The sequence below is a fragment of the Amblyomma mixtum genome, chromosome 5, assembly GCF_055824585.1.
Source record: "Amblyomma mixtum isolate Tamu chromosome 5, ASM5582458v1, whole genome shotgun sequence".
Lineage (NCBI taxonomy): Eukaryota > Metazoa > Arthropoda > Arachnida > Ixodida > Ixodidae > Amblyomma > Amblyomma mixtum.
This window is the reverse complement of record NC_143016.1, coordinates 179,053,305-179,067,039: the sequence shown is the minus strand read 5'-3', so window position 1 is coordinate 179,067,039 and position 13,735 is coordinate 179,053,305. Positions and strand designations below refer to the sequence as shown.

General features: G+C 51.1%; 2 pseudogenes across 1 annotated transcript in view; one reads left to right on the top strand and one right to left on the bottom strand.

The window, feature by feature from the left end:
* LOC149344925 (uncharacterized) overlaps nucleotides 1-13,735 on the bottom strand; it is a 141,015-nt pseudogene that overhangs the window by 106,804 nt on the left and 20,476 nt on the right. Inside the window, exon 4 of the transcript XR_016283235.1 lies at nucleotides 12,144-12,228. The product of XR_016283235.1 is annotated as an uncharacterized LOC149344925 (transcript). The remainder of the gene's footprint in view (nucleotides 1-12,143; nucleotides 12,229-13,735) is intronic.
* On the top strand, nucleotides 970-2,636 carry LOC149344926 (uncharacterized; annotated as a pseudogene).

The following is a 13,735-nucleotide window of genomic DNA, read 5'->3' as shown; positions in this document are numbered from 1 at the left end:
TGCTCTTGAAGAGAGAAGAGGGCGTGAAATGCAAGCCCACAGGACCTGAAGGGTGGGGGGGTGCTGGATTTAAGTGCACAAGAAATGTGCCAGTCTCCGCAGTATTGCTGTAGGTGCCGCTGTTGTGTAGTGCATGATGTGCCGCACTTTGTAAATGTACGACACACTAGTGTTCACTTTCTGCCTATGTATTGTTCCTTGCCTCTTGAGAGTTGCAATTTCTGTGCATTATTTGTTTTTGTATTTTGCACATCAGCTCATGTGTCGTAAGTTTTGTATCTGAAGTCTCCACACGATGCACCAAATGGTAAAAGTCATTGAATCGGCTTTGTTTATGTTGCACAAAATAAATGTTCTCATTTCACACAAAACCTGGTGTCTTTTGTGGAGTGCTGATATTTGGCAAAGGCTGTGATGCAGCTGCGTTCATGGCTGGTCAAAAGCACTCGAAATCTATTTAATTATACGCTGCCAACGGCGCGGTGTATGCTAACATTCAAACCGCGCGCCCCTGAAACCGGAACCGGAAGTCGCCCCAGGCAGCGAGGCGCAGCGCATACAGGCATTCAAACTGCGTGCGCCTGTAACCGGAACCGGAATTTGCCCCCCGCAGCAAGGCGCAGCGCATGTTGGCATTCAAACTGCGCACGCCTGAAACTGAAACCGGACGTTATGAGACTCCGCCCGCTTGGTGCGCTGCAGTCAAATGGGCTGCTGGGCCCTATGGGAGTGTCCGCTCTTTACGGGCTCCCTCGACAAGGATACTTGGTATTTCAGCCTCAGTTGGTACTCCAGACCGAAACAGCATCAGTGTCGGCAGTGCGCAGCCTGTGTTAAAAATCCATCCATCTGTCCATCTCCTCTTTCAAAAAGCAGCCCTGGTCACAGCGTCTGCCACCTGTTCTTCTGTCCCACGATAATCTTCGGAAGGGGTGAGCTTCCGCATTCATGAAGAAATTTGCGCGGCGAATGTTTCGTGCAGACTACTCAAAAGGGCAGAAGCAGCAAACTGAAAAAGGACGTAATCTTGGCAGTGTAAAGACAATCAATGTCGCTGCTCTTCAAAAGCGTTGCCAGCTGCTGCCACTGCTACCATGCAATCTAACCGTGAAATACGTGCAGGAGGTTACTCCAGAGGCAACGAGGTATATTATCCAAAAATCGAAGAAGATGGTGGATGAAGAACGTGTACGATCAACACAGGAGAGATTCACAAGATGTAAACTACAACGGAAAGACATTACCACCGTACTGTTCATGATGGTTGAACTTGATTGCTCTAGACAGACTCTGAACAAAAAGGATATTGTTAGAATCGAAAAGGAGGGAGAGAAGGAATCGGTGCCCAAACGCTGCATGGCGCGGTCCTTGCGAGAAGCATACCGCCTCTACAATCTAGCTCACCCTCCCTCCCAGGTTGTCCTGACAAAATTCATATCCTTGCGTCCTAAGTGGGTGAAATGCTCGCCACAGTGCCACGTGTGTGTTTGCGTGTGCTGTGCAAGCTTTCAGTCGTGCCTCGTGGGACTGCAGAACGAGACCGGAAGGTCGCTTTCTCCCAAAGATATGCAGTCTTTGCATATGACAAGAACCTACTGCATTTTCACCTTGGAAAATTTTGAAATGAGCACCGAGGACGAGGTGTTGACTGCTACATGGGAATATGGTGAAGTAAGACATGATGTAGGGCTAGTCGGTTCATGGTTAGAGCGAAACAAAACTGCGCGAAGAAGACGGGACAAAAGAAAGGCACGAATACACACACACAAAGCGCTTTGTGTGTGTGTATTCGTGCCTTTCTTTTGTCCCGTCTTCTTCGCGCAGTTTTGTTTCGAATATGGTGAGCTAGTCAAAAAAACTCTGACCTCCTTTACGAAAAGAATTTCTAAGAATGGCCACGAAATGGATTCCCCACAACTATATTAGATCTGTGCAAGCAAGAGCAATACATGAAGAAAAACACAGCTGCAAGAGAGGTGCAAATGTTTTGCATTTTGATTTCGCCGAAAACTGGACAGTTGTGCTTCCAGACGTAGTACAAGCGTACCATTGGCAGAAAAAGCAGGTCACCATGTTTACCTGCGTTGTCATGTCAGCAGAATCGACTTGGAACTACGCCGTTATTTCCGACGATATGTCTCATGATTCAGCTCATGCATGCTTGGCTCTGTCGAAAATCAAAGCACACCTCGAAGAGAACGCCACTCTCCACCAAGATAACGTATGTGGCTCCCGCTCACTTCAAGAATAAATATCAGTTTCATGAGCTACAACGCAGTGAATGTCAAGAGACGAAATGGATGCTTTCAGCTAATGGACATGGCAAAAATGCTTGTGATGGCGTTGGTGGGCTAATGAAACATCGAGCATCACATCACAACTTGCGGCAGCCTGCAAGGCCATACAAAAAAAGAGGCTTCATAGACACAATTCAAGGAACGCTAAAGAACATCACCATTCTGGAGCTCCCACAGAGGGAGCTCGCAGACTTTCGTGAAATTAAGAAGGAAGAATGGAAAATGGCAAAAAAAGTGCTTGGAGTCCAGATACTCCACATGAGGAAGTACTGTGTGCACTTTATTCACCTTCGTCGTCGTTGCCTCTTTGGCTGCGACTTCCTTCTCTTTCACCTGTAAATTCCCAGCACCATCACTTGGGGCTGTTCGCTTGGAACACGTCCCTGGTAGAAGGTTAGAATAAACGTCTTACATGAAGTCTTCCCTTACACGTGGTGGAGGTGCACCTTGAATTCCCCGTATCCCCGTTCCCCGCTTCTCCCTGGAGGTGCGTTCCGGTCGCCGCTTGTGCACTCTCACCGTCATGTCCCAAGAGGAGAACGCCGACGGCCCAGGTTCCTGCCGCTCGCCCTCTGCTGCCCCCGCAACATGGACCGTAAGCAGCCGTCAACGCGACCCTCAGATGTTTGCTGGCCTCCGCGGCGACGATGAATGGCTTGACAACTACGACTGCATGAGTTCTTTCAACCGCTGGGACGACTCCCTTAAACTCTTCAATGTGTCCTTCTACTTGATTTACGTCGCACGCACATGGTTCTTGAATCATGAGATGGATATTCCAGACTGGACAAGTTTCAAGCAGCAGTTGCGACAGATTTTCGCCTCTCCGACTGTTCGCTCTGAAGTCGCCAAGAAGAAGCTCGCTGACCGCATCCAGCGCCCTGCCGAGTCGTACACTTCTTACACTGAGGATGTACTTGCTCTCTGCCGGCGTGTCAATGCCACCATGACCGAAGCTGACCGTGTTCGCCACGTCCTGAAGGGTATCGGCTCTATTCCGTTCAATGACCAACAAAAGTGCCTACCACTTCCCAAGGTTGTCTGACGCAGCTAACGCTGCGCGCTGCAGGTTTGAGGGGTGCACTATGAAAACAAAGTTTTTTTGCACAAAGTGTCAGCAGTTCTTCTGCATAACAAAAGACAGAGGATGCTTCGAAAAGGCACACAGCAAGTGAGCACAGCGAAACTTTTTTTATCCAGTTGACGTATACTTTGCTTTGCTACTTTGACTTTTGTCATAATAAATATTTTTTCGCACAACTTTCACAGCTTTATCTGAAGTATTTTGTGGCATGCCCACTGGGTGGGAAAATACAGCTAGAGTCCTAGTGTCCAATATATTGGACATCGTGCTGAGCTGAAACTATTAGTTCTGTTGAAAAAAATATCTCTCACTTTTCACCTTTGTACTCCTACCAGCTTATTCTGAAGCCCTACAAAGTTTTTGTGCACTCAAATTAACTTCGGGTCTCAGGAGGATATATATATATATATATATATATAATGTTACGGGACGGCGGGCCCGCACAGAGAAAGGCACAGAGAAACGCAGGAGACCCAGACACAACCGGCCGCGGCGGTTCTCTTTCGTTCTCTACCTCTCGCGGTAGTGCCGCGCGCTCTCCCCTCGCGCTCGCCCCACGCCTCTTCTTTATTGTATAGCGCATCGCGCTCTTGGTTAGCGTAGGTCGTATGCCGTTACATCTTTCCACCGGGGGGGGGGACATGAGAGGGGGAAGACACCGCTGGTGTCCCCTAGCGCGTGCTTCGCTTTGCAGGCGGCATCGAACTCGTCCCGATGAGCCCGGGCTGAGGTTCTTCGCACCGGCGCAGCTTGATGTGCAGGAGGCATCGTCACGTTGTGATGACATAGTGTTGTCTGACACCAAACGGTCCCGGTAGATCCTGGGGCTGCTTGTAGGCGACTCCTCGCCGTACGAAAACTGCGAGGGCTTCTGCCCGCCTTCGGAAAGTGGTTCCAGTAAGGCGTTAAACTCAAGCTTAGTACGACGTTCAGTTCCTACAGCACAGCCGGGCGACGGCATTGGTATTCGCGTTTGCGGCTTCGTGTCAGCCCGCGGAAGCGCAGCGCCGCGCTTGCCCTCGTCTAGTCGTCCTGTAGGCGATGGGGTGGCTTCGATGTGCCCAGTCGGGACGGGCACACCGCGGAACTTGGGATTGCGTTCACGGCACAGCGCTCCACTTATGTGTGGCATTCCGGTAGGGAGGCGTGGTGCTGGTACGGGAGGGCGGCACTAGGGAGGACGTGGGAGCCAAGTCGGGATCACGGTGGGTGCCGGAGACATAGCGCTTCATGTTGGAGACATGTTCGGGAAAAATGTGGTGCACACCGCGTGGTCGAAGCTCGGGGAGGTCTTCTAGGCGGTACGTAACGGGGCCGAGCCGTGCAACGACTCAGTAAGGGCCGCAGTATCGGGGCAAGAGCTTCGCGGCACGGCCAGTCGCGCGGATGGTGCGGCGAACGAGGACCAAGTCACCGGACCGGAATAAGGGAAGTGGTGGTGCTGCAGCATTGGCCACTTGCGCACGCGCATGGGCCGTGAGAAGGTTGCGCTGAGCGTCGAGGCGGGCGGAACGAAGTCGTTGGGCGCAGGCAGTTGGTGACGCAGTAGGATGGCGAAGGCCCAACTGCGCGTTGAGAGGGGTGGAGGGCGTTCTTCCATAGACGACTGAGAACGGCGTGACATGCGTTGTTTCTTGAGCCGCAGTGTTGAGTGCAAAAGCTGCAGTAGAAACAAAACGATCCCAGTTTGTGTGGGACGGAGCGACGTAGGAGGCAAGTATATCCGTAAGGGTGCGGTTGACACGCTCCACGAGGCCATTGCACTGGGGATGATTGACGGATGTAGTGGAATGCGCAATGCCAAACGAGCGGAGGGCACGCTCAAATTCTTGGGACATAAAGCAGCTCCCGCGGTCCGTGATGAGGCGTTGTGACACACCATGCCGAAGAACAAGATGTTCCACAAACAAGACGGCATGAGCGGACGACGTGTCGGGAACGGGCAGTGCTTCGACCCACTTGGAGAAGTAGTCGACCGCAACCAGAATATACCGGTTGCCGGCGCGTGTCTTCGGGAAAGGGCCCAAATGATCCAGTCCAACCAGTTCGAAAGGTGAACTCGGCGGCGAAAACGCCTGCGGGGGTGGCTTGGTTACTCGTGTGGATGACTTCCTGAACTGGCACGTCTGGCAGGACGCCACGTGTTCCTTGACGTCTCTGGACATATTAGGCCACCAAAAGCGCTCCGACACTCGTGCGTAGGTTTTGCTGCGACCAAGGTGACCAGCCGTGGGAGCGTTGTGTAGGCCGCGCAAGATTTGCGACCGCAGTGTTGCCGGCACCACTGGCAACCACACGGGTGGTCGACCACGGAACCACTTCACATGACACAAGAGGTTATCCTTCATTTGATAGACCCGGCGCAGTTTGCGGAGACCTGCGCCGACGGCGGTGCCAAGGGAGTGGATTATGGCAGCAACGTCGGGATCTTGCGCTTGCGCAGTCCTGAGGTCTGTCAAAGCCGTCATGGAACAAGGGTGGCAAGAAAGGAAATCGGCATCCTGATGTGCAGAGCCACGCCGATGCACTATGGTGAAATCATACTCTTGAAGTTGCAGGGACCAGCGTGCAATCTTGGCATTTAGGTGTTTGGCAGACTGCAGCCAAGTCAGAGCGCTATTGTCCGTGACGATGGTAAAGTGACGGCTGTACAAGTAGGGACGGAACTTCTCGACGGCCCAGACAACGGCGAGGCACCCGAGTTCTGAAGAGTGGCGGCGGCGCTCAACGTCTGAAAGCTGGCAGCTGGCATAAACTAGGACTTTATGGTCACCAGACTCGTCTTCCTGCAGAAGGACAGCGCCGAGCCCATCTTGGCTGGCATCCGTATGTAGGACGATGGGGGCCGATTCGTTGTAATGGGGCAACGTAGGAGGCTCGAGGAGGGTGTGCTTGACGTCAAGGAACGCGAGCTGTTGGGCCGGTGTCCAACTCCACGCTGCATCCTTCTTCAGTAGGGCAGTCAACGGAGCGCTTCGCTTGGCAAAGTTGGGTATAAAACGACGGAAGTATGAAGCAAATCCGAGGAAACTTTTGAGCTCCTTGGCAGTGGTGGGAGCTTCGTAAGCCGTAAGCGCTTTTAGCTTCTCCGGGTCGGGACGGATGCCATGCCGGCTCACAACGTGACCCAAGTACGTGACCTCTGCGAAACCGAAGAAACATTTATTTGGTTTTAAGCGAAGCCCAGCAGAGGTAAGGGCTTCGAGGACGAGTTTGAGTCGCCTTTGGTGTTCATCAAATGTGGCCGCATAGACAATGACGTCATCCAGGTAGACCAGCGCCATAGTTCGCTTCATATGGCCTAAGACGTGGTCCATGAGGCGCTGAAAGGTGGCTGGAGCATTTGAGAGACCGAAGGGCATATGGTTGAATTGGTAGAGGCCGTCGGGAGTCACGAAAGCCGTCTTTTCCGCATCATCGGGGTGAACAGGCACCTGTCAGTAGACACGTACAAGCGCTAAAAAAACACAGACAGACAAGAGACTTGGACAACACGAGCGCTTGGACAACAAAGCGCTCGTGTTGTCCAAGTCTCTTCTCTGTCCGTGTTTTTTTAGCGCTTGTACGTGTCTGCTATGAACCAACTAGCCCAAAGGTCTGTGCACCTGCCAGTAGCCCGAGTGCAGATCTAGGCTGGAAAAATAATGGGCCCCCTTCAGGCGGTAAAGTGCATCGTCAAGGCGGGGCAGCGGGTGCACGTCGAGATGAGCAATAGCATTTAACTTGTGATAATCAACGCAGAAGCGGAGTGTTCCATCCTTGTTGCGCACAAGGACGACAGGGGAGGACCAAGGGCTACAAGAAGGGGCGATGATTCCCTGGTCAAGCATGTTGCAAACGTGCTGCTGGATGACTCTCCGTTCAGCTGGCGCGACACGGCGAGGTTGGTGATGAATAGGCCCACGGTTTTCGGTGTTGATCCGGTGTTGGGACCAGGAAGTGCACCCTAGTTCACCGGCGCTTAGAGCAAGGCAACTGCGATGCTCGAGCCGCAAGGCCTTCAGAGAGGCGAGCTCCACGCAGGTCAGGGTGGGCCCAAAGTTAAATGCGTCCCATGATAGGACCACCGGCGCTGGAGTGTGGTGAGATTGTTTTTCAGGCTGCAAAGACGCAACCGGTGATTCTGAGTCCAAGACTGACGCTGCACCCAATTACGTGTCGGGAGTGAGCATGAGCATGTGCGGCTGATATTAAGCATTAATACGTGGGCCTCTCCATTGAGCACAGACAGAAGGCTTCGAGGGGAGGTCATATATATATATATATATATACATATATATATATATATATATAAACGTCGAGTTGAATAAATGTGTTTCCTTTAACGAAGCGTATACTTCGCTATATATATATATATATTTATATATATACCAAGAATAATGCACCAACTAGCCCAGCAACAAGTGTTACTTGAGTATCTTTCCAATACAGCGCGTTGTCCTGTCCACCTTTCTTGTGAGTGTCTTGTGTTTTGCGCTAACTTTTGTACCAAGAATAATGCACCAACTAGCCCAGCAACAAGTGTTACTTGAGTATCTTTCCAATACAGCGCGTTGTCCTGTCCACCTTTCTTGTGAGTGTCTTGTGTTTTGCGCTAACTTTTGTACCAAGAATAATGCACCAACTAGCCCAGCAACAAGTGTTACTTGAGTATCTTTCCAATACAGCGCGTTGTCCTGTCCACCTTTCTTGTGAGTGTCTTGTGTTTTGCGCTAACTTTTGTACCAAGAATAATGCACCAACTAGCCCAGCAACAAGTATTACTTGAGTATCTTTCCAATACAGCGCGTTGTCCTGTCCACCTTTCTTGTGAGTGTCTTGTGTTTTGCGCTAACTTTTGTACCAAGAATAATGCACCAACTAGCCCAGCAACAAGTGTTACTTGAGTATCTTTCCAATACAGCGCGTTGTCCTGTCCACCTTTCTTGTAAGTGTCGTATTTTGCACTAACTTTTGTACAGAAAATAAACTTCCCCACGAACATTTTCTCTACGAGTCAAAACAGAAAACAAGTAAAAAAACAAAAAGCGCCAAATAAACAATACTAAAGAAAATTTCTGGCAATGAAGGTGTCAGAAAATTTGCATTTTCAGCAACAACTTTTTAGTGTAGAGAAGCACGTCACAAGACGGGGGGCGGCTCTGCTAGGGCGCAGAGCGACCACATGTGTGGCGTATCGTCTCCTGCTATTTTCCCCAGGAACCGGGGAACTTTTCGAGTGACCCCACCGAAATCGTTACTATCACCTTCCCAACATCGAGAGGAACCTGCTGGTACTGGTCCTGAGCAGGTAGGCCCGGAACTGGCCGTTTTATGGCAATTTTTCATCATCGCCACACCGCAAAACGTTAAACCTGACGAAGGTCAGCCTCGATTCCATCGGCGTGGGAACTTCCCCGAGGCCACCGCATTATGGCAACCACTACCAAACGCGGCTACGATCCCACTGTAACGCCGTGGGCTCAAATCGACATTCGACAACCTGAAGACAACTCTCCACCCATCGAAGATGAAGGACTCATCAAGCTGATTGCCATGAGTAAGCAGACCCAGCGTCCCAAGACATCCAAGGGTGGTGCCTCGATGGCGTCCGTCAAGTCAACGCAGGCAGGTGGGCTTCCCGGCCGCCTCAGATCATCCAGCAGCGATTGCGCTTCGCTGCTGCTATATAACAAGACTGCTCTTTGGCGCCCGCAAGAGACGCCGAAAATGAGCTCCGAAGACATCATCGTAGTCCTCAAGCTAAGGAAAACCATGGACCTCAAGGCAATTTTCCGGCTCGGCGAGTTGGGAGCGGCTATTACCCAGTATGTGGGAGGAGGCACTGGCGGCGTGCTCATCATATGGCCAGTCTGGACCCAGAACCGCGTGGTTTGTGGGACCCAACACATCGGCGCGGCCAATAAGTTGACTAAAGACTTTGACCGCAGCGGACTCCCATCCATTTCGGGGCCACGTGAAGCTTAATGGTGAGGTGTGCCGGGGTGTGATCAGGGTGCGGGCTGATGAGACGACAGCTACCCTCAAGAATAAGGTGGAGTGGCGTGGAGGTGAGATAGCCTTTGTGCGCAAACTGGGAAACACAAACGTAGCAGTGCTCACCTTTGAGGGCCGCAAGGTGCCCCGCTATGTGCATTACAACTGTGAATGCACACTTGTGCAAGAATACAAACGGACGATCCCTGCATGCTACCGCTGTGGGACCATCGGCCACCGGGTCGACGACTGCCCACACCCGTACACCGGAAGATGTGGATTTTGCGGGAAACATGCAGGCACCTACGAGCAGGGTCTAAACGAACATGACTGTGCCCCATGCTACATGGCCTGTGGGCAGCCCTACTTGACTAGCTCCACGGACTGCAAGGGCAAGTTTCGGCGTCTCCAACAATCAAGAGTGCCAGCCCAGCAGCAACAAAGGGGGGCAACCAAGCAAGCCAAGCAAGTCGCCTGGGAACAAGACGGAAAAGTCCGACAAAGATGCCGGAAAACAAGGAAGCAGGAAACAACCACCTCCCGCTTCCAAAAACGTGAAATCCGCGACTGATGCCAAGCCGCCAGCTTTCCAAGCCGGGGATTTTCTGCCCCTTGTCAACAACCCACTTTCAACATCAAAAGTAAGCAACTGGGCGGGTGTCGCCTCTATTCCCCTCCCTCCCCTTCCCCTCTCGAACTTGAGCTGAGAAAAGAGCTAGCGTTCCTCAAAAACCAGAACGCGCAGCTAGAATCCAAAGTGAATGCGCTACAAAATGCTAGGGCAGAGCCACCTGTCTCGGAAACAATGAAGGACGCTGATGAATTCACGTCTGCGTGCTCGAGCGTCGTCCCGTTGTCAAGTGCTCCGCTCACTGCAAATCTGGAAAGCCGCATGATGGATATTGAGCAAAGTGTGGCCGATCACATGGCCCAACTACCAGCAATAATTGCACAAATCATCCAAACACAAATGCAGCAGCTGGTAACAACCATAACTCAGCGACCAACTGTGTCCATTACTCAGCAATTCACCCAAAACATTAAACCTGGATACAGGCTAGCCCAAAATTATTTAGCCGCGCAGAACCCATAAAGAAAGTAGGCTGACCATCCAAAATTTGCCGTGATGCTATCGAGGAAAAAATGAGGACAACCCCCTCGTTATCGTGCAGGGCGTCAGCGCAGTGGGTGAGGTGAGCCAGCCAGCCTCTAGCCTTCATCATGGCTCAGGGAACTAAGCAGGCAACTCGTAAAACAAAACAGGAACCTTTCAGCATAATACAGTGGAACTGTAGAGGCTTTCGCGACCACGTGTAATGAGCACACTTATGCCTATACCTTGAAACATTGGAATTTCATGAGGCATTGTTGACTTCAAGAACCTGGGGCTACAGCCAAAATTTCTAGCTACAACACATTTCAGCAGGCTCCATCCACCTGCATTCTTGTACACGAGTCGTACACAGCACACGAGGTAGATCTCGACATAAAGATAACATACTCGTACACTATGGTCACCGTGTTACCCCTGCGACGCTCTGACCCCCCTGTACACATACTGAACATACACTGTCCGCCCAAGCTCAAACATATTACTTTCTCAGATATCTTCAGCCGGGCACTGAAGATAGCGGGTCGGGACCCATTATTGATTGTGGGTGATCTCAATGCCCCCAGCCAATTATGGGGCTACAAAAAGGGGGAGGTGCGAGGTAGAAAGCCAGCGGAGCTTATCTCTACACTAGGCATCACCCTCCAGACCGACCCAGCGCATCCCACTCGAATGGGAAACTCTGTGACTCGGGACACGTGTCCTGATCTCACACTTTCCAAACACATCCAACATGTGGAATGGAATAACACACTAGGCAGTGACCACTGCATCATTAACACACTAATTAACACGCGGCCCCTCAAAAGGCCGCTCACACAGGTTCAACTCCCAGACTGGCAGGCTTTCAGAAAGTCCCTGCCCACAGCCAGCCTGGTTAAAGATAAATACGAGCAGTGGGCCCAAACACTTCTGACAACACCCAAGAAACACGAAACAGACCATGGAGGACAAACCGAAACAGGTACAAACCGAAGCTGCCCCACAGCTGCCCACCGTAATCACCATTATACGATGTGGGAGCTCAGTAATTGCTGACAACCATGGGAGCGCGTTTGCTCGTCGTTTTCTGCGTCGCAGGAGCCATTTTCAACCGGTGTGGTGCTTGTCACTTCTGTCAGCGAGCGTGGCACAAAACAATTCACAGGACGAACCGCCTCGCCTGCAATTTTTTTAACAAATTTTCCCCTGTGTAATGATCGCACCCCTAAATTTGCGTCAATGTTTTCTTAAAAAAATGTGCGATCATTACGCGAGTAAATACTGTAGGGGAGAATTTCTTCTGCTTTCTCGCGATCCTGTCCCCCTTCTTTTCACCTAACATGCAAGCCATGCTGTCTCCAACGGACGGCAGCTCCCGTCACATGGCTTTCGCTGTGACCCCCGCTGCTCGGAAGAAATGCATTCACGCGTACAGTTTGCACGACTTCATTAAAAATCTCCCAGAGCAGCATGCTGCAAGTTGCCCTTTGCCACAACTGGCATGGAATTCCTACCACAGCACCAGGTACAGCCTGCTGGCTCCTAGAAAGGTTACCCAGGCACCACGCACCAAAGTTTCATGAACTCACATGGGCAGTGCTGCTGGAACAGCCCAGCATTGCTCAGTTCTGCACCAGGTGGCAGCACAGTGTTGGCAGCTCCACAGCAGACCCTGCAAAACCTGGCAGATTACCTTGGCTGAAGAGCATGGCGTCACACCGCTAGGTCGTCAAGCACAGCCTCCCAAGCTGCTGCAGGCACTGCCCTGAGTGTCGTACCTGGAGAGAAAAACGGCAAACAAATATACACAGACATTAACCCTTTCGGGCACCATTTCTTGTTTACATCGAGAATTACTTTTCCACCCAAAATAGTACATTCAGGCATCAGGAGAGGCAGTCTACTGCTATCCCAACGCTAGACTACCAGCGATAAAGTTTTTACAGGAATGTGCAAAATTTAGTAACACGCGTCATAGCTGATGGATACTTTAAAATTAAAATTCCAGGATTTCACGAGCAAGCATTGCTCGTCCTATTCACCCCGTTCGCTCCTCGTTGCGTCTGTCTCATTTGCACCAAGTTGACCATAAACATCTGAAGGATCACGAAATCATTTTCTTTTTCAAAGATGCAGATCACACTTGAAATAGCTAAAGAAATATCAGTGTTACATTAGCAAGGGTAAACACTGTCTGCATAAAAACAGTGGACGTCATGCTACCTCGCTCATTTCTTCGGAAAATATTGTTTACTGCATTTGCAATACAGCATAAAAAGCCATCTTATGTGCGACGTGAAGGATGCCAAATTCACCTGAAGCAAAGAAATCACAGCTAGGTGGAGCGCACACACAGTAATAGCAGTGGTTCGCTTCCTACAAAACTACGTGCAAAGCGCTTGAAAGGGTTAAATGCGCACCAAGCACTGAAAACATAGAAGCCATACAGGCAGAAACACATCAGCCTCGGCTCTCGGCTGCATTGGCGAGGAAATGAAACAGCGGCCCCCACTGAACTCCGTGGCCTGCTCAGTCCAGCTTCCAAGCAGACCACACCAAGCTAGAGAAAACTTCCATTCATTAATATGACATGCAACCACAGTTAAGGCCAAGCCGAATTCAAAATAAAATTGGGGCAGATAGTCCACAGAAGCCACTACGAAGCTTATAGTACCCTTGTCACAGAGGCAATTTTGATCCTAATCGGACTCAATCTGACCCGAGATGTTCGAGCACAATCAAAGCATCTGGTTGGTTTTATGGTCTATGGAGGTTTAACGTCTCAAAGCAACTCAGGCTATGAGGGACGCCGTAGTGAAGGGCTCCGGAATTTCGACCGCCTAGGGTTCTTCAATATGCACTGACATCGCACAGTACGCGGGCCTCTAGAATTTCGCCTCCATCGAAATCCTACCGCCGTGGCCGGGATCGAACCCGCGTCTTTCGGGTCAGCAGCCGAGCACCATCATCACTGAGCCACTGCGGCGGCTATCGAAGCATCTGGTGTTGGACGGGCATGTTTCAGTGCTCACTGACAAAACTGCCCTCACGTGCGGTGGATGACGCAAGATGTTCTGCTGACATCCAGAGTGTCCCGCAACACTGTGCAGCCTAGGCCAGCATGCGCAATGCTTCGGCAATTTCGCCGTACACCACTCTGTTCCATTTCTGATGTCACAAGTCTTCAAGCCAGCCCTGCCTGCAGTTGCTGACGACAGAAGTTTCGCTCTCACTCCAGAGTCTGCGTGTCTGTAACATTTGCAATTCATCAAATTTCCTTTTTTT